The sequence below is a fragment of the Triplophysa dalaica genome, chromosome 16 (assembly GCF_015846415.1).
Source record: "Triplophysa dalaica isolate WHDGS20190420 chromosome 16, ASM1584641v1, whole genome shotgun sequence".
Classification (NCBI taxonomy): Eukaryota; Metazoa; Chordata; class Actinopteri; order Cypriniformes; family Nemacheilidae; genus Triplophysa; species Triplophysa dalaica.
Genome location: NC_079557.1, coordinates 8855573 through 8877493, shown reverse-complemented (window position 1 = coordinate 8877493; position 21921 = coordinate 8855573). Strand labels below are relative to the sequence as shown.

Below are 21921 nucleotides of genomic sequence, written 5' to 3'. Positions count from 1 at the left end.
TTTCATTAAGTTGTGGCCAGTAAGCTTGAATTTCTCAGTGGATCAAATGTCTTTTGTGCTTTGAAAAATGGCCACGATTCCCACAACTTCTCAAACCCATTGCCCCATTTCCCAAGCGTCTCAGATCAACTCCACAGCACTTACAGGAATTAAAACCATTAGCACGATTTATGTCAAACATCTACCATCAAGTAAGTCATCCATCTTACCCCACCCCCTCTTATTTCCCCCGCATTTGTTCCTTCTCACTTTCAAAAGACATTTGCTCAGAATTTAATTGAGGCTATAGCTTTAGTCCAAGAATAATTATTGAATTGAATACATCCGAATACAGGGGCAAATCATTAATTCATTAAAATATGCTTGATGGACGCAGCCCCTGCTTCACAAAATAAATAAAGTGATCAAAAGGCCAGGAATCTGTAACATGGAGGAAATGATAAGTGATTCGTCGGACTGCGCTGCTGGAGACTTTCATCAAAGGATGAGCAGGCGATTTGACTACACTGTAAAAAAAATCCTGTAAAATTTACAGTAAACTACTGGCAGCAGGGTTGCCAGCCAGTTACTGTAAATTGTACAGCCACAGTACTGTAATTTAATTTACAGCCATTTACTGTAATTGCAGAATACAGGAAAAACTGTAATTTTGAATAGCAACAGTATAATGCTGTATTTTTTACAGCAAATTGCTTGATTTTAATTTACTTTATTTAGAAGAAATACATAAATCACTGTATATCCAGTATGTTTTGCATACTGGATATACAGTGTTTATTTTTTTTTAATTGATACAAAAATACATTACAGACAAATTGTGTACGTTGTTGTACATGAAATAATTTTATTCAGTAACAACTTCATAGTATCCAACATGGCTCTTTAAACATTCATGTTTAAACAACACGTTAACCAACATTACCATCATGAAACAACATTGCAAAACAAGGCCCAAGTGAGTCTGTAAAACGGTCCACATCTTGATCCATCAGAGCACAACAAGTAGCTGGAACTATGGAAACGAAACAAGAGAATAATGTTAGATATTCAATTTATAGTCAGAGAAAAACAGAGGACAACATATACAGTCAGAGAATAATAAAATGATGTAGTTCAATGATGAGATCTGTGTGTGTGTGTGTGTGTGTGTATGTGTGTGTGCGTGCGTGTGTGTGTGTGTGTGTGTGTGTGTGTGTGTGTGTGTGTGTGTGTGTGTGTGTGTGCTTCTTACTTTTCATCGATTACACTGAATATTCATCATTGTGTTTAGAAGAGCGGCGACATGTGGGTTCACTGCAACCTGTTTCTTCTGTATCCTGGCATTTTAGATGACGCTTCTTGTTCCACTCTCTGGATTAATATCTACAAAGAGTCAGGAAAAACTAAATGTTATATATTAAATGTACAAAATATATTATATTAAAACACATGAATTAAATCATCAGCTTGCTAGTGATAAATAGGGGAGACTTCTAAATAATTTGCCCAAAAAAATTGCATCTCTCGTTGAGAAATATTGTTTTAAAGGTCTTAACAGGTATATAAAATTAACATATCTATAAAAAGCAGGTAAGGAAGTTGTTCAATTAATACCTTTCATTGGACTCCAAGTACATGCTGCCCCATCCTGGTACTCATGATTGAATATGTAACATGCTATGAACAGAGTGGGAAGGCCAGACATGAAGCTGTGCTGAGCACCGTCACACACAACCTAACCTTCAGTAGTCAGTATCCAGTGGCCTGCATGGCAAAGTGTGTCCTAAAACAAACAATTATACATGTGACAATAGTAATAGTTAATAGTGACTATACAATTTTATCTTTAAGCATTTTACATTTAAACTACATTTTAGTATAAGTGACTCTACAAACAAACTCTAAGCAAATTAAACAGAGTAACTTACACTTAAAACCGTACTTATACAGAAATGTAATCCAACTAACGTTAGGGATGTCACGGTCAAGAAATTGTCACACTAGTATTTTGTAACGGGTCTCACTCCCACCCTCCAACGGTCCTATTTGGGAGACAGGCCTGCTATACAATGAGGGTGTATTTTTTTTTACAATGAGGGTGTATTCTTTTGCTCAAGCTCTCAGCTGGCCTCCGATACATAAACTGTATCTAGATGGTGACGTACATTAATCACTTTACCGGGCTATCCTCCGTGAACATCGACTTACCTCAAGCTATGGTGACTCATTTTAATTAGGTCTCTCGATTTAACGGATGACTGCATTTGCACATTTGAATTACACCAGAAAATAATCACGAGCGAGTGTGGTATCCCAACTGTCGAAGCATGTAACTTTTACCGAGTCTACGGCGGGCGCGATGTTCAACATTAAAAAAACAACCGTCAATTTACTAATACAATGAACTGTAGCTCGTCACATACCGCTTTCACTCCTGGTGTGAACAAAAACTCTAAATAACATGAACAACTTCTGTCCTCAGGTGCTATAGCGACGGAGAATGTTTGAAGTCTTACCGCGACGGCGCTGCTGAAACCCCGCAAGACTCCTTCGGTCCCCGCGGATGGAGGTTGAATCCGGGGTTAGCAATATGAACCGCGAATTTAGATAGCTCTATATAAAGTTACCAGTATGATAGTTACCAAATATGGAAAAAAAATACGTAATAAGTTACTTACCACAGGTGTGAATCATTCATTTTGCGCACTACCCCAATCTCGACTGTTGAAGATCATCCCGCCATTGTAGATTTGAAATTTACAGCAATATTCTGTACATTGAGTTAATCCGTCAAGTGACCCCAGAATGCATTGCACTTTACAGCAATATTCTGTATTATTTAAAATACAGTCAGCTTCTGTAAAATAACGCTGTAGTTTTTACAGCAATTCGTTACAGTGTATGTCAACCAGAAGTCACCCCTCCTTTAGAACAGTCGGATCTTTGATGGAGAGGGACATGTTCTCATTTATGGATCTGTGAGCAGCGAAAAAAATAGTTGAGAGAGAAATTATATTAACAGAGACCCAGCATCTGAACTGAAAGTACTCATTAAAATTAAACCTCATTAAAACTAATTGGCAATTTAGGAATACCATTTATCCACCTTCATATTTGTTGAATGGCCATGCACCAGCGAACAGCCTCTCTGGCTCTGGTCAGTTCTGGACCAACATGGCCAGGTCTGCAAAGAAGTCCTTAAGAAATGCATGATCATACTATTGATCAAACCCACTTCTTTGTGTTTAACTGACCCCAACGATCTATGGGGTCGAACTTACTGTAGATACACTGATGCTCGCTGACCACAAGTTAATAGCAGAATTTCAGCATTTTTTAATAGTAGATATTTGCCCTTTTTGCTCTAATGACTGCATACACTCGAGCTGGCAAGAATTCTACGAGTTTGTGCAAAACTCAATGATGCATGTAATCCCAGCATGATTTGAGAATGTTCCAGCGAGCATTGTGTGTGCTTCAGTGGATGCAATGAATTTTTTTTCTGGCCTTTTTTTCTTTAAAGGGTTGACATGAGTAGTGTAAAACAATTGCTTATACATTTAATTAGTGACCATATTCTGCTTGCTTTTAAAGGTCCAGTGTGTAATTTCCTGGAGTATCTATTGACAGAAATGCAATATATCATACATAACTATGTCTTCAAAGGTGAATAAAGACCAAAAATAATGAAATGATGCTTTTAATCCCTAATGAGCTATTCCTGCCTACCGACACTGCGGGTCCCCTTACATGAAATTTGCCATGTTATTTCTACAGTAGCCCTAAACGGTCAAACTGCTCCACCAAGCTTCCTTCAGCAAAGAAGCAAAAACATGATGACTTCTTAGTCCTGTATCCTTTCTTCGTAATGGAAGGGTGGAGTGAGCCATTGGTGGTAATCCGCAACCTCACCGCTAGATGTCGCTAAATTTCATACTGTGGACCCTTTAAATTTAACAAATTCCTATTACTTCCCTGGTTATAAAAAACTCTGATTTTCAATGTGTTTCTTTATTTAATCAGCTAAAAATCCTCTCCAACCACACCTTGGAGGATATAAAAAAACTGATCTCTGAGAAACCCATTGCTTAAGCGCACTGTAAGTGTCTCTCGACTCTTCCCCACTTTCCCAAATGTCTAGCTCTGCATAAGTCGCTTCTAGTTTGGCTGATTATTTAAGTGCCATTTTTTTGCGGTTCAGGTTGATGAAGTGTGTTTGTGTTTTGGAAGACCATGCAGGCACTCCTGATCTCCTCTCATCATTCACAACCATCGCTGGCCCAGCAGTCTCGAGGCGTCCCACTGACAAGAGCAACAGCAGCTAATGAGCTACAGGCATTATTAACATGTGTGTTTTGGGCTCTTAATTACTCCAGCTTTAACGTTGGTACACAATTTATAATGAGCCCGGTACAGGCCTCTGTAGGCACTTACCTTAGTGAGATTTCTTCTAAATTGGACGATTATTCAAGCAGGCGGGCAAACATGACACACAATAATTGCCGCTTGCAGATTTTACTTATTAGTGTGATTTATTGATCCAGTGAGCGGCAGAGAAAGGTATTGGGATGGTGATGGTGGCGGTGGGGTTAGATACTTGGTTTAAATCCACCTGTACTGTTCTTGCTCTGGTAATCTCGCTCTGGGAAGGTCACCCCCTTGTCACAAGCCATCTCCACTGCTTTCATCACATAACCCACACAGAGGACTATTTACAAGCCTCCTTTTGATCATCAAAACACTGAGGATAAGATCTGAGGCAGGACGAGTTTGCAGGAAAGGGATAAAGAGAAAGGGAGACTTATGTATGGTGTTTCAGAAAAAGCATCTGTGACCTGTTCACTGATCACTTAGAATACGGTTTAACTAAGTGCTAATGCGTATTTACAAAAGGTTATTGTTGTTCTTGTGAGCACAACCGTGCCATTTTTCAAACTGATCTCTTTGGAATTCTAACAGTTTTACAAGGTGGCTAACAGTGAACCATGATGTATTTTTGTAGGCTAACCAGGTTCCCTCGATTGAAAGCCTATACAACTAAATGTACAACTAAATTGCATAATTTCACGGGAATTTCTAACAGTTTTACGAGGCGGCTAATTCTTATGAATTTGCACAATCTTTTTTGTACGTTTTTAGGGGTGGGGTTAGGGCAGTAGCTTCTGTATTTTCGTAAAAAAAAAAGTATGTTTTTGCAGTCACATCCTAAGAATTCATGTGAATTATTCACCCATAAAATAGTTACAAATTCTCGTGAGATCAGGTAGGAAATGCAGTAGTCGGTATGATTAAGTCTCATTTGCTCCAGATGAACAATGGCCTTTAGCACACCAAGACCCACCTGTACAGGTCATGACAGATTATGCTGGTGAGGTAGCTGACGCCACGTCAACGCCAGCGGTTTTGATTAAGTGTTCAATGATGAAGTGTCCATACCGACATGCGAGAGACGGGTTACCTGTCGCCCCCCTCCCCTTCTCTTTTCCTGTCGCCCCTGCAGTCATTTTCCCAACCTCTCTTCCTCAGCAGCTCTGGCAGAAGGCCTTCTGACAAGCTGATTCATGTTCTCTCTGGCACAGGCCTTTCAAAACAATTTAAGAATGAAATATTGTCTTCCTCCTCTCTAATGTATGACACTTCCACTTCTGTTCCCGGCTGCCTCTTCCATCTCATCTGACCTGTAGGGTTTGTTCAGACTGAAGGGTCCTTTGAGGTGACCCGAGGCCCAGAGGAACATTTGAGTAAGCTATTAAAAGTGAAGTGAGACACAGGGAGAGCTGCAGCAGCACCTCTGACCTCACGACTGGGACGTGGGGAATCTCTCCCGATATTTGCTTTCATAACTCATGCAACCGCGGACAAACACTGTTGTCTAGGCTTAAACGGTTCCGTTCGCTACGTTGTGAGAATAGTAGGAAATGTGTACTTTCGATTAATTGTTAATTAAGTTTGTTCTTGTAGAAAAAGTAACATAATGGCTCTTATTTCATGCGACAGCTTTTTAACAGCTTTGTAGTGTTAATGTTAACATCAAAAAATCGTTTGGCAGGTTTTTTAATTCACAGCTAAGGGCAAAGCCACGATTAATACCTCAATAGCAATAGTTAAAAAAGTCTCTGGGGGTCTCATTTAGTCTGGCATATGTTTTCTTGACTTTATCAACATTCTAACAAACTTGCTCAATGACACAAAGAATATGTTACGATTGCATATCAAGATTGTTTTGCTTTTTGTTAAAAAAACACACATCTAGACAGTGTTGGAAAAGATTGAGATTCACCGGAGGACTCCCCCTGGTTGGATAAATATTTTATAGTTATAAACCATAGATGCAGAAGGGCCTACTTCAGGGGTCTTCAACTACTTTTCTTTGAGGGCCAGATTCCAAAAGTATAACTAGGATGCTGGTCAGTTTCCGTATCATCATTTCTTGTTATTTTGTATTTCCATTATTTATTGGATTTTGTTCCTTTTATGCTGGTTTTGTTTCTTTTACTTGCAGGTGATAAAGCATGCACACAAATAGTTTCAGTTATTATTTATTTATTAAATATACAGTTAGTATATGTAGGTCTTTATATGCAGCCTGTAAAAATATATAGAGAAGCTCATGCAAAGTGTATCTGCACAAATGAAGTGTAAATATTATGTGCACATATCTAAAGTACCATTATTGTCATCTGGCTGCCCGCCACTGCTAAATTAGGTATATCTGAAAGCCATTTGAAAGTTGATTTAATGTCATTAACATTGGTTTGTATTCTCACACCTGACCCTTCTGACTATATGTTGCTGTGCTCCTTTACTCTTGTTTTACTGTTATGCTCATGCTTTACTTTTCAATTTAAGGTCCAGATGGGATGGCCCAAAGAGTAGACAGCGAGTTCTCTATGCCGATGCAAACTTGCAGCTTCTTTACTGCACACTCAACGTAAAAAAACTGTTTTTTGAAGTATGGCCATGTTTATTAAATAAAAAATCATTCTTTGTCTTTGAGTGTTTGCAGAAACAATTTTTAACAATATTTTATTTGTATTTGTAGACCTTCCTCTCAGTGTCCTGTACCTGCCCAGTGTGCAAATCCTCTGCTTGACACTCCTCGCAGGCGTCACATTAGTGATATCTCAAAGGTAAGAGTTATATCACATCCCTCGTCGTAATGACTGCTATTTCTAGTCATTTTTACCTTGCACACGTATTAATTCAGGGTTTGTTGTACTTACATTAACGTCGTAGAGTCAAATTTGAGATCTTGATTCAGAACCGGACATTATGTGTCCAGGCTATAAGTTGTTCGAGGCGGGCTGACACAAAACATAATAGGGCTCCAACATCATCATCTGAATAAGCAGCATCTTTGTGTATTGATGCTGTACCTGATCTGGATGAGCCGAGCCACAAGCGTAGTCGTAGACCCTACCTCTAGACCCTACACAGGTTAGATATATTCCATTGTTCTGATCGTTGCTAATAGGTTATTGTTCATGGATTAAAATTCTGTTTGTTGCATTTACAGAAGATAAATCGTAGACACGAGTTCGAGATGCTGATACAGAAGAGGGCATTACGTGTTCAGGCTCCACGTTGTTCGAGGCGGGCTGACAAAAAACTGAACACGGCTCCAACATCACAGGAATACTTTAAAATCGAAGTGCCTAAGTGGAGTGATTATTTCAGCACGGATTCATCCTGCGATGTGACTGTTATAACGTCCTCTGGATAAGAAGAAAATCTGTAAATGAATGCATTTGTCCATTTTGCCATCTTTCATTCACAATTGTTTTGTTTTCATTTTATTACCTTATTTTTATTCTTGCTTGTCAGGTTGGACAAAGTCTGACTTTCATCCGGTGCAGACGCCTGACAAAAGTCATTCATCTGATAAATCAAAGGTTAGATTTATCCCGAAGCTCTGATCATAACTATTGCCAATTTCAAGTTAAAAATAGCTTAATGTACATGTATGAAATCTCTGTTTGTTGTATTTATAGAAAAATTCTACATAAGAAATCACCAAGAAGAGGCTTCTTGTACGCCATCTTGGCCAGCCTAAGCGGGAGGAAACATCCATTGCTCCTCCTCCTCCGCCATATCATAAAACGAAAATGTGTCAGTGAATACATTAGTCCATTTCACCATCTTTTAATCACAAATTGTTTTCATTTAATAACATTACTTTTATTCTTGCATGTCATGTCGAACCGAGTCTGAGTTTTATCCGGTTTGGACGTCTGACAACAGGCATTCCTCTCATAAATCACAGGTTAGATTTATACCAAAGCTCTGATCATAACTACTGCCCTTTTCAAGTAATAAATAGTTTAATAACTTGTTTGTTATAATTACAGAAAAAATCTACAGGGAGAATATCAAAAAAATTGTCTTTGTCTTTGGACCAGGGGAGGAAACCGGAGTACCCGGAGGAAACCCCCGAGGCACGGGGAGAACATGCAAACTCCACACACACACAAGTCGGAAGCGGGAATCGAACCCCCAACCCTGGAGGTGTGAGGCGAACGTGCTAACCACTAAGCCACCGTGCCCCCAGTGTTTGACATGACCTCACAAATTTAGTGGGTCCTTGTTTGTAGATATTGTATATAGAAGAGGTGCTTCAATTAATCGTTGTTCTTTGTTCTCAGCAGCTTCTTCACAGAGGCAAAATGCTAAAGACATGCCAAAAATCACTGAATTCACTGGCACAACAACCAGCCCGACCAACAATTTCTATTTCATTCCATGGCTCTCAAATCAATAGCTCCTCCTTACACGCTCAACATTTGACTACCTCAAGCAGACCTGTAGCTCGGTAAGTTTAGTAAATCCTCTCTATTTTAGCTTAAATATTTGTAATGTTTACCTGTTGTCTAGTGTTTGAATGTTTGCGGACACACTTCTTACCAATATTTTATGTTTTTTATAGAACTTCATCCCAAGTCCAGCCAGTATCTGCACAGAAGAATATTTCTAATGTAATCAGGTGCTTTAGTCAATGGATGGAGAGACTGCCCTGACCACACTGGTTACAGGTGACTCTATTTTCAAGAGGTTTAAATAGAGTCACCATCCACCATAATCTATTGTGTACGGGATGTAACCAAACTTAAAGTCCTGACTGATAAAAAGCATACATTTGATTGGATGTTACTCACTTTGGCAATAATGAGGTCCGTCAGTCAAAGATCACTAACGATAATATTAAAGAAATGTGTGACCTCACAAAAAACATGTCAGACACTGTAATATGCCCTTGCCCTCATGTCGCTGGGTGTCGCTGGAACGGGGTGAGTGCTGCCCAAAATTATAGTGCCCTTGTTATAAACTACTAAACACTTGTATACTATTGTAAAGTTCAAAAACACTAGTATTAAGGAATTTAACTGCAGTTTAACTATGTATACTACAGTAATTTATGTAGACACATATACCACTATTGTTTAGTAAAAAATGAAAGGCACAGAACTTAGAAAAAAAAATTTAGGTAAACTAAAACTTAAATGGCCATGAAAAGTGTTAACGTAATATATTGTTATACTAATCACAAAGAATATAACCAAATTCAGGCAGCCACAGCGAACACTAGGTAGAAGCAAACTTGACCAATCGGATTACGAAACAATTATATTGACACTTAAAATTAAATGTCGTGATTTAATTATTAAGTCTTTTGTTTACTCGGACAATGTTTAATGTCAAGCCCTGTTGTCGCTCACTTTTTGACACCTTGTAACTGACGCCAAAGATCTAGAATTGCACTTACGTATGCAAATTAGCGAATGACATACCCCCCCATTTCCAGCCCTTCATCTAAAAATAAATAAGAAAAGATGACAATCCCTACAGCAGTGCTGTGGTCTAATTTAATGTACAGAATGTAAAGCGATTACAGTCTGTTGTGTTACTCGTCATTTGGCCCAATGCATCATTTTCTGTCATTTCTAATTCCATTTTGTTCAAAGCATGTACAAATTATTTTGCATTCTGTTCTTGGCAAATGGGAGATCAAAGTCTGTAAGATTCTTACATTATGTAAGTGCACAAATCGTATGAGCCTTCATTTACTTAATCCTGGCCATGTCTTTGTGCACGTATATGTTTACATGAAAAATACACACACACCACATCTGAAACATTGTGTGACGTTGAAAGTGGAAAAAAAATCGCCTTTCTGTCTGTCACCTTGATTCTGGGATGCGAGCGTCTTTTAGTTAATTGGAAGAGAAAAACTGAAAATTGTGAAGACCTCTTGCACACCCCAATGCTATAACCCCTCAGGCCCAGGATCGTTCGATGTGAAACACATCTAACATCTGTAGATTGCATTACCATCAAAGAAATACGGTGACCTTTGCTTGAAAGTTCAAAACCCAATTTATACTCCATGCTATTATAGCTGTCCTCTCTGTACTCTTACAGTGTACAGCGTCATTTCACGATTTCAAGTCATTTTAGAATTGTTTGTTCAGAACAGTGCTTTGAAGACACAGAAGCCTTTTGCTCAAGGGTAAAACAAATAAAAACCACAGTTGCTCCGTGATGAGGAACACCTCTGACAGCGTCTGGAACTAACAGGACTAGATCATGACCATGGCCCCAGGATGAGCGACAGGTCTCCGGGGTACAGCTAGAAATCAAGCCCTAGAGCCATTGTTCGAGAGCTGGACTCTTTGAAGCTGGATTAGCTCAGGTGAATCAAAGACTAGTCACACTTTCGCTCGCTTAAGCTCCAGTTGCTCGAAATTTCTTTGCTTTTCTGGACATTTGACACCCCAAAAGTTTGGGTCAGAAGGGGTAGCCACAGATAATTCTGTCTGTTCAGATGTGTGAGGATAGTGTACCGTAGAAGAGAAGGGACTTTCATTATCGGTATCACTGTTTTTCTGGCCTTTTCTCACACTAGACTGATTTCATCCATTTTTGAGAAGTATTATTTTATTGAACGTAACTTTAATGTCAATGTCATGTTTTCGCTGTCTATAAGGCCAATGTAAGTATTTCTCTATCTAAAGCCACAGTTCACCAAAATATCACTTTATATTAAATGTCAGTCAAAACCTGTAAATGACGTTTTCTTCTATGGAACACAAAATATGTTTTGAAAAAGGTTTCAGTGGTTTTGTTCCCATAAAGTGGAAGTAAACGGAGATATGTTGTATAGTTACCAATATTCTTCAAAATATCTTCTTTTGTGTCATAAAAAGAAAAAAGTCATACAGGTTTTAAAAAACACTTTACATTTTTGGCTGAACTGTCAAGTAAAGATAAATCATGAACTACAAAGCGTGTAGTTTCAATTTCATATGCAAACCATGCAGTTCAATTCAAGCACATTTATGCTACATAAATTTAAGGATTGAATCTACATCAGAACAAAACAATGTGAGTACTTGGGCATTATGAAGAGAGATTTGAAGTTTAAAGGGATGTAGACATTGCATGGTTGATTGCTCAAGTGTTTGCTATGGTGTTGATAGTAGGTTGATAGGGTGTTTCGGCTGATTGATAGTGTGTTGTTATGCGCCTGCTTAGAGACAGATAGAAAGATAAAAAACGCTTTGTTGCTGTCATTTTAGCGAATGGAACACAATTGATGCACACCAACATTTCCTAGCCACTAAACTAGCTTGTAATAATTATGGAGATAAGTTTTTGGTTTCAGAACATGTCTACATAATCATGACCATAGGACATTTCTTATGTTTTTCAGAGATTTGAATGCAATTAGAATCCTCTAGGCCCCAGAAACTGACAAAATAATGTGTTTATGTTTTCGGCATGACATTTTCATGCACATGTTAAAAGCATCTTAGAAATTTACAGAATGTGATAGATAGCTAATGGAATGAAATGGTGTGATGGTTCTTCATGGTTCTCAGCGGCTAGTGTGGGATGTGTTGTCACCTTGGGTAGAAGGTGGTGTATTTTCATTAGTGGAGTTCACAGTTGAAGAGGCTCTCAAAAGGCATCGCTCATTTACACAGGCTTCTAGCATTACTCTGTAATGCAGTCCTGACTCCTGCGGTGCCATGCAGTTTGCACACCCACAGACTGACACACACACTAAAACTTATACACATTCAAATGAGCCTTTTTAAACTGCATAAACAATTTACACTATATGGCATACAGTTTTAACTTCTCTTGCAGAGTTTTGATGATTTCTAATATGCCCGCTGTAATGTTCAGTGGGTAATAAAGAGCACTTGCCTATGATGTACAAGTACATTAAACTCCAGTCAAGTAACTCATTTCAGCACCATGGATAGCTCCTCGCTCAGAAAACACTGCAATATGCAACCAATTTCCAGCTGAATGCTTCATAAAGTGTTTCAGCTTTGTAACTTTGCACATCTAGTTTTTAAAGAAGCAACTTTAAATGAAATGGGGCGACCCAGGCTAGGTGTCACACTTTTTACTCTTGTGAATATTTCTCAAAGTGGGTTTATTTTTTAACTTCGTTTTTTTTTTATAGGAACACATTAAATGCTACAAATATCTATTGAATATTTTTACTAGTACTGCTCAAGTGCTTTTTTTGCTTGTAGACATTAGTTTACCCTTTCCTGAATGTAAAACAGTTATATTATGTTCTCTTGTTTACTCCAAATCCTTTACTCACCCTCTTGTCTTTTCAAAATTGTATGAGTTTTTCTGTTGTGCAGAACACAAAAGAAGATATTGTAAAGAAAGCTGGCAACCGAACAGCGGCGGCAGCCATTCACTTCTATTGTAAAGATACAAAACCAATGCGGGGTGAATGCGTACCGGTTATCAACATTCTTCAAAATATCTTCTTTTGTGTCATACATGTTTGAAATGACGAGAGTGAGTTAATAATGACAGAATTTACAGTTTTGGGTATACTATCACTTTTTGTTGCAATACAATTATTCATTTTAGTTCATGGTGCTTATGTGGCTCAGTGGTTAGAGCACAGTGTTATCAACACCATTGTCATGGGTATGAATCCAGAGATTTCACATACTTAGAATTGTTATTATAGTATAATACAATGTAAGTTGCTTTGGATAGAAACATCTGCCAAATGCATAAATGTAACTTCTTTTGAGTTTTGAGTTTGATTTTAAAAATATATTAGTAAATACTGAAATTAACCTGAACTTAGATAATAAATGCTGTAGAAGTATTGTTCATCGTTAGTTCATGTTAACTAATGCATTAATACATTTTTAAGCCTAACCTAACTTTTTATTTTACTCAAAACCTTACAGTTACCGATAGCCCTTGAGACTTTCCCTAATAGATGCATTAAATTGAGACTTAGAGTACCAGTGATTCAGCAGTAAATGGATTGTACCGCACAATAATTTACAGTTTGTTTGTTTGTTGATTTTCCAACTTTTTGCGGATTTACAGATCAGAATGGGTATCAAATGAAGCCATTTTCATGAGCTCTGTTTACATTCTGGCTATAATGGCAAATCAATTATCACATGTAAGTACTGATGATAGTGGATAGTTTCCTGTATTGTGAAACTTTGCTTGCCCATTACCTTTTTACTGAACCATTCAGAATTAGTTTGATTTTCAGTTCAAGATTGATTGCATTTACCATACAGCAAATTGTACTCTGTCATTATCCTAATAATGCCTAATTGCATTTTAAATATGCGATAGATTATAAATTCATATAATGAGGTCTGGCAGTTCATTTGTGCCATAAATCTTTGTCAAGGTAATTTGTGTTCGTAATAATACTGCAGCTCATGGGCTACTAAATTAATTAAAATCGATTGGGCCAAAAACATAAATCAAACTAATACATTTTTTAATTACAGGTTTTCACCTTTTGTATTTCAGGTAGCTATTTGTCAAGTGGTGGTTAAAGTGCTGCATGTGCCAGCGTGCATACGTGTTCTGTCACAAGAACGTTTGTGTGATATTTCACACTTCCATACTCGGCGGACATTACGGCTTTAGAAATTAATCAAAAGGAAGCGATTGTTTGGTACTGCGTAGGCCGATTATTGTTTTGCGTGAGGTGGTGTTTGAGCATGAGTGCAAACGGGTATGTCGCGCTTGCCCTCTCCGTGTGTCCTGAGAGCGTGGATATGACTGTAAATTGATTTCCTTCTGTTAATTGGGTGAATATCTAACATGGCAGAGATGCACTTCCTCTAAAGATTGTGGGATCACTCATCCATTTACACTTCGGGTTGCTCCACTGACCTGCTGTAATGTACAGGATGTGCGCTCATCTGAGAGCACTAGAACTCGCTCTCTTCACCTAATCTGATTTGTGTAGCAGGATTGATTACAATGTAATGTCTGTTTCTCTGGGTTAATGTATTAATGTAGCCAGCTTTTTGACTTCGTCAGTGCTAGACAGACACTTGGGTATCGATTTATGCCTTTTCTTGTCTAATTACTAGAGCTGAGAGCTGTACGGCGGGTTGCTGGAAAACCTTACCAAAACACTCTGCCAAGCCAGAAAATTTCATCTATAATTGCGAGATTCCACTCTTTTCACTCGATTGTTCTCAGGGTACGTGCCACGTTAGCTTTGCAATAATGAGGTTATGGGCTTTAGCAACACTGGGAGAAATTAACATCCTACGATGTTTCGTTTTTGGTCCGTTTCCTCCTCTAATTGAGCTCAGAAGACTGTTTTATGCAATAAAGAAAGTAACATCACCTTTCCATGCCAGTGCGAATAAGACCGAAATTAGCTAAATATTGGTTTGGTTATTTACCCTTGTGTGGAGAAATGGCAGGAGACAGCTTTCAAGCGTGGTTTCAAATCAAGAGGTTATGTTTAGCAGGCGGAAACCGAGATCGCAGAGATAATATTGCCCAATATTGATCTTTCATGCTCTCATTCCACACTGAGAAACGGACCCGAGGGAACCGGAAGGAAAACTTAATAGAGTCATTAAAAGACAGCAAGCGTGCATAGGTCAAGACTGAGAAGATTTTTATGTACATGTGGTGCTGCCGTGTTCATTCTTGTGTGAAAACGGACGCGTATCATGGGTTATAATCTTCTGTAAAATACCTATCCAAACGTAAGATTGTCCTTCACATCTGAAGGCTTCTTTTCTGTTTAGCAAGTGTGTAAAAGAAAAGGTAAATGCAAAGAACAAGGCAGAATATATCTATAGAGGGAGAGGTGAGATAGAAACTCGCCCAACATGAGAAGAGAGAGGAACCAGGCTGAAGCGTCTGACTGCACTGCCATCTTGTGGCTATACACATTTCTTTGATAGCTCATCTAATGGGACGTCTTTCATTTTTCTATACTTTGAGAAAACCTCTACACATTTTTGAAAGAGGTTAACATTTGTGAAAGACGCTTCCTCAATGTCACTTCGAGGTCGTATCAGAACAGAGGTAAAAAACACAAGTCCTGGCCTCTGCAGGATGCTTCAGATTCCAGACAGCTGTGTGTTTCCTCCAGCCCTCCTGCATTCGGATTATCCTGCTTCCCATCGGAGGACACTCGAGAATGGAGAACATGGGTCGAGAGATAAAGAAGGAAATAGAGCGAGAGCGACAAGGGAGGGAGATGATTGCCAGGAACAAAAACAGGCTGCAGCGTGGTGTGGAGGTGACGCTGACCGACGGCCTCTTGATTCTCCTCAGATGCTGATACATCCCGGAGCCCATGGCACGATGCGTGATATGTGTCTCCTGAAACGTCTTACGGTGGCCTTCTCTCTGTTTCCTTGTTGGCAACAGCTAGAATCCTCCAGGATTAATCACAGCCTTGGTTGTGTGGCATCTGTCGCCCCCAGCCTGGCCAACTGCGCTGCGTGACATGATTAAACGTCCCTAGGCATGGAGTTCGCTCAGCGGAGAGGCGCATTTCAGTCCATCCAACCTTAGTGTGTTAATTCTAGGCAAGAAAAGAAATTAAACTGCATGAGTTCTCATACTCCTTGATGTCCACCTGCAGAACGTAAAGAGTAACAATATAATATACATAACTGTCTTAAGAGGTGTATAAAGACCTTAAATAATAAAGCGTCATGTTTTTATGACCTAAGAATGAGCTATTTCTATCTGCACACACCGCGGATCCACTTACATGGAATTTACCATGTTGTTTCTACGCTATCCCTAAACGTACAAACTGCTGCAGATCTACAGAGCGTGTTTCATAAATACATTATTTATGAAATACTCCTTTATTGTTTATATACTGTATACTCCTTCAGTAGAGAAGCGAAAATGTGTCAGCCACCGTAGTGCTTCGAGAGGGAGGGGTGGACTGAGCCGTTGGTTGCAATTTGCAACATCACCACTAAATCTTGTGACATTTTATAAACTTTACATTCCATTCCATTTTCTACCGCTTATCCGAACTAACTCGGGTCACGGGGAGCCTGTGCCTATCTCAGGAGTCATCGGGCATCAAGGCAGGATACACCCTGGATGGAGTGCCAACCCATCGCAGGGCACACACACTCACTCATTTAAACTTTGCATTTGCCTTTTAATTTAAATTTTTTATATTTTTCAGTTTTAATGTTTAAATGTTAATGTTCCTATTTTTGCCTATGTCTTCTTTAATTAAGTTAAACAGTAAAATTGAATGCTTGACACGTCTTCAGAAACCATCTTTGAACCTCAGACATTACAGATCTTACTTTTGATCTAGACCTTGAGCTCCTGTTAGGCTGTCAGCATAGCGAAATAGAAAAGCATACAATATTTGTGATCTTGTGATGTCTGTCTTTTTCTCTCTGTCTGATCGCCTGCAAGAGAATCAAAGCCGACTGTCAGCGCAATATCCAGCTTGACTGACCATGCAACCCTCAGACTTTGCTCTGAATAAATATTTAGGAAACAATAATCCAACTGTCATAAAAGCAATATAATAAAATTCAGAATCTTAACAATGCAGTTACTTTTAAAATGAATAAAAATGGATTTAACATTCTCTAAAGACGCTTCAAAGTTTTTAGAGCATCTTTAAAAGCACAATGACTAGAAGCGATGTGCGACCAAGAGCACGGATAGTCCTCCATTCTCCTGCTCATGAGTGCAGAACCAGAGCACATATTAATAATTCAGTAAGTTTAAGTTCAGTTAAAATATGCATTCTAATTGGGCCTAAGTGTATGTGCTCAACATTAAGTAGGTCGGCTGGCATTTATTCTGACATGACACTATTGATAAACTTGATCCAATTTCACCAAGTATTAAAAAGCTAGATTTCTGTGATGGTTTATGACAAGATGAACAAGACACTGACAAACTTTATTATTTTCTATATTATTGATACAGCCACGGAAAAAAGATTTTGCCTTTAACCAGAATTTCTGCATGTATTGTGGGATTTATAAGTGTCTGTTGAATTCCAACAGAAACAAACATTAAAATATGACAAAAAGTCACAGCAGTGTGAAAGGCACAGAGTATGGATACATTTTGCTTATCCCGTTTCAAATGTCTGAAAAAAATGTAAATGATCAATATTCCCTTTTGGAATATGCAAGAAATGTTGCCACCAGTTCAGATAATAAAATAAAAAGCATGTCCCTAGAAAAAGTTAATTCTGAAAATAATTTTAAAGTAGTTTCTTTCAGTGACTGTATATTGCATTCACAAAAATGTATGCGTGTACATCCTTAACAATGTTTTCTAAAGAAAAACCTATGTTTAAATCTCACAGACCCTCTTCAAGAGTTTCACAGACTGCCGGCAAACCCTTGCTCTAGACTGAAGCCACTGTGCGGAGAATATCAGAACTAAAGAATGAATAGGTGAGTAAACATGACTGTTTGGATACACCATGTTCCAAATAAATTGAGAGATAATAGATGGGAAAATTGTAGAACATTCATGTTTAATAAAGAAGGACCGGTATAAAGACTCGCTTCCAGGGCGAATACATTTGTGAACTGTGTGATGCATTCAGTTACTGTCAGCGTAAGTCTGTTGAGCTTCTTATTGATCAAAGAGCACAGGGGATAGGAATAAATAATCTAGATCATTACTTTTTTCTTTTTCTTTCATAATATCTCACACTCCCGCAGTCTTCCTTTGATTCATCTGTACAGCCAGAGCAGCACACACACATTAATACATGTACAGATGTGTTCGTGAATGGAAGCGGATGTGCACAAATATACTGAGATGACTCGCACAGCGTTGAATGGAGGCTTACTAACACATTCGAGTGCACACGTATACGGTTGGCATGGTGAGCTACGGCGACGGTAGTGCTGTGATGCAGTCTTTTCGAAGTGGTCCGGAAGCTTTGATCCTGTCATCATTACATTTTTCTTCTTACGGCTCGCTGAAATAATACATAGCGGGCAGACCACCACAGCAACTGTGCTTTGTTGCCATGGCAATCGCAAAGAAACTAATTATTACCTGGCGGGGTGGAGATAAGGCTTAGGAGCAGAAAGAGAAAGTGTGTGTGTGGGTATGAGTGCGTGTGAGTGTGTGAGTTTGAGAGCGGGAGAAGCGATAGAATGTAAGCGAAAGAAAATGAGGAGATATGGAGGCGACCAAGCAGAGGATGAGAACAGTATACAAAGAATCACTCGTAACAGCCTTTCTTGAAAGATTAAGGCAGCCCGCTGCCTGCGGGGCACGATGCCTCTGGCCCTCTCTCACCTGCAGAGAGAACACACGGGCAGATCAAGAGGAGCTATAGACTCGCGCTAAAAAGATAAGCGGAAATGTCCGTGCGGAGGGGGTCATAGATTTCGACTGTAGGTTCATAAAAAATACATCGGTCTATCAAAGGAGCATTTGGTCAGTGTGTTGTTATAGTAGTTGATACTGTGAAGTTTATCATGTCTCATGAACACTCAAGATGAACACTCAAGATGAATGTCCATTTTACGGGTAGTCCGGCATTTAGGTGTTTTTTTCGTGGGAGTTATTCTTACTTTGTTCAAAACTATTTCAATTTACACTTAAATTAACTCTTTATTTCCAGGCCCCCGTTTAGCATTCAGGGACATTTCCTGCCTCAATAACCCCTAAAATACATTGTTAATTATTTACTCACCCTCATGTCATTTCAAAGTTGGATGACTTCTGCAGAACACAAAAGAAGGTATTTTGAAGAATGTTGTTAACACTAAACCCCGTTGATTTCCATTTTATGGACACAAAACCACTGAAACCCTTTTCAAGATATCTTCTTTTGTGTTTCACAGAAGAAAGAGTCACACAGGTTTTGAAATACGCGAGGATGTATAAATGATGCCAGAATTTGTATTTTTGGGTGAATCATCCCTTTAAGTGGTTTAGCACCAGACTAGAGTAGCAAGTATGTTGAAAGTCATTGCCTTGCCTTCGATATGTGCCAGCCATTTTGTTTCGTTCTGGTAGGCGGCAGGCAGCCCAAAGAGACTGGCAGCACGGGGCAGCCGGGCCTTTAAAGGCTTGACCTGTAATAGAGCAGACCATGGAGCGTGGAGAAAAGAGACCGGTGTCCGTTTTGTGGAGAATTGGGGAATAATCCGCAGGCACTCAGAACAATAAGCGTCCATGACCGGCATGATGGACTTGATATCCAGTCCTCTGAGCTCATAAGCCCACAGACGCCAGTCCAATGTGCACCAGAGCACAGAGCGAAACTCTCTCAGCGTGCCGGCTCGCTTTCTCGTACTGATACAGATACAGAGACACAAACTCAGATCATAATCACATTCTGAAACTTATTTGTACAGGCCCTTGAAATTACGAATCACACAAAACCCATATGTGAGAGGAGGACAAATTATGTTCTCGTGTGACACATTGCTGTTCAAGTTAAGACATGCAGGGTGTCGTGATTTAAAGCGAACTTGAAAATCAAAAGGCATATTAACTCAGCTCAACCTTTAATGAGCTAGCTGTCCAGACCTACACAGCACAAATGTCAAATCCCACATGGAATGGATAATATTATAACCAATGTACTGTATGGCAAGTGGTATTTCAAAGACATTATCATAAAAGGTGACGGCGACCTTATGAATATAAATCAACGCAGGCTGATCAAAAAATGATTTTGGCTAGATCTTCTGGAGTAAGGTGTTTCCCTACCAATCCATTTTCGTACTTTATCCACCCCTCCAGTTGCCTTTAAACAGAGACGATCATGAACCGATTATTATGTGACGATTTAACTCGGTTGAGATGTTAAATTAATCGCAATACATGTTTTGAACATCAGGGGGTGCTGTGTTTAGTATAAAATTGACAAACTTTAAAAGTACTAAAACTCCAAGTTAAGAAAATAACAGACAAAGTCTTAGTTTGTTTATTATAAAGAGACTTTTGTATTATTCTTTTTTGTTTTGTTGGAATTTGTTTTAAATTGCAAATTAGTTATGTTATTTGACATAAAGATCCTATTATTTTACATAGAAATGTTCAGCATTTGAGAAATAATTAAAGGGCTCTTCTTCATTTCTTATTTGTCTCAACTCATTTTGTACTCATGGCAGAAGACTCCTATCGTGAGATCGGTATCGTGATTCCTGGCTGAATCGTTACGTCCCTAATCATGAATGATTTGAACCTCAAATGTTTGTGAAAGTCAGATGCGATGGAGAATTCATCCTCCTTCAATGTTGATCTGAAATGCTTACCTTGAAATAAAATGAACATCGGTTGTTCTACAATCCAGAATCGGCACCTCTAAGTTGGCTCTGCACATTTTACCATTTCTTATCACACCCGGCATTCCGTGGAGATGCTGAGAGAAACCGGCAATCAGCTATAAGTTTGCACAGTTATTAAAGTTTGAAAAAGTCTGCAGCTGAGGATGTTTAATACATGAAGCCTTTACAGCTGTAAGCCTCGACCCAGGTATGGCACTTATCAGAGAGCATAAATCACTCATTTCAGATGAAGTAATGCGCCACCTGATACTGATGATCCGGAGAGGCCAGCGTGACAGTTCCTCTCGCTCACCACAGGGCACCTGCTCCCCTTCAAATGTTTAAAGCTGTCTGTAATGACAGGTAAAACGTGCATTTATTCTAGTAATGTGTCCAGGAAGTGCACTTGATGAAAAGATTTCTTTGCTCGGGGTCTGAAGCCGCACAAAAGAACGAGAGACGGCGAGTAAAGCGGGCGCCTCGCCAGCGCTATTTGCCGACCGTATCAAACGGCAGCAGCGACTTTTACTCTCTCTGTATAAATTAACCTCCATTGAAAATGAGTTTGCTACTTATGCATGTAGCTATCCAAATTCAATTTTCTGTGGATAATTCTAATGTGGTGCACGCATAGCGAGAATATATTTGCATGCGTACACGAGGAGAGGAGAAAGACCTGAATTGAGAACTCCAGTCGCGCTTATTACCCTCATGCCAAGAATGTGCGGGCTTGCAATTAATCATATTTTCGCTCCGGGTTAGAATACAGATTGTGATCTTTCGAGTGCGGTATGGGGACTTCTATTCTCCAAACAGAAATTCCCACTGTCAAGATAATGGCAGAAAATGTAGTACTTACCTGCACCTGTACAAGTGTCCACATGGTCTCGTGACTTTGGTATGAGATAAAGGCTAATTGGCTGGTTGGGAGCACTGGCTCATTGGCTGCCTGTGACAAAGGTGTCGTTGGCGGAGAGAGCGAGTGCGAAACAATGATGAACCTTCAGTGTTTGTTCGAATGTGTGAATTTCATTTCGTGTGTGATGTTTGAGCTTGCACAAGGCTGTTAGATTCTGGTAGATCTTTCAATAAATAGACTGTGATAATCACGGTGTCAAGCAGATGGGCTTAGCTGTAATTAAAATGTTCGGTTTTAAATGTGATAAGCATTGTGTTTAATGGAAACTCAGAGGTTCTTCACGTTTACAAATGATTCTCTCCGGGAGGATGTAATGTATTCACATTAGGTCATTATTACAATTAGAGTTTTATGTAAAAGATGTTATTTACACGCATTTGAATGTCGGCGGCCTACTGTACATACTGTAATTTTGTCATTGTGAATTTAAATTCACAAACTCTAATG

General features: G+C 39.1%; 2 long non-coding RNA genes across 2 annotated transcripts; one reads left to right on the top strand and one right to left on the bottom strand.

Annotated features, from left to right (window-relative positions):
- Positions 1 to 533: 533 nt before the first annotated feature.
- On the bottom strand, positions 534 to 2131 carry LOC130438240 (uncharacterized). The gene is made up of 3 exons (XR_008909290.1): positions 1594 to 2131; positions 1232 to 1362; positions 534 to 1012 (listed from the first exon to the last, which is right to left on the bottom strand). It is a non-coding gene; the product is annotated as an uncharacterized LOC130438240 (long non-coding RNA).
- Positions 2132 to 6833: 4702 nt separating this feature from the next.
- Positions 6834 to 7297, top strand: LOC130438241 (uncharacterized). Its single transcript, XR_008909291.1, has 3 exons — positions 6834 to 6931; positions 7022 to 7109; positions 7262 to 7297. It is a non-coding gene; the product is annotated as an uncharacterized LOC130438241 (long non-coding RNA).
- The last annotated feature ends 14624 nt before the right edge of the window (positions 7298 to 21921 follow it).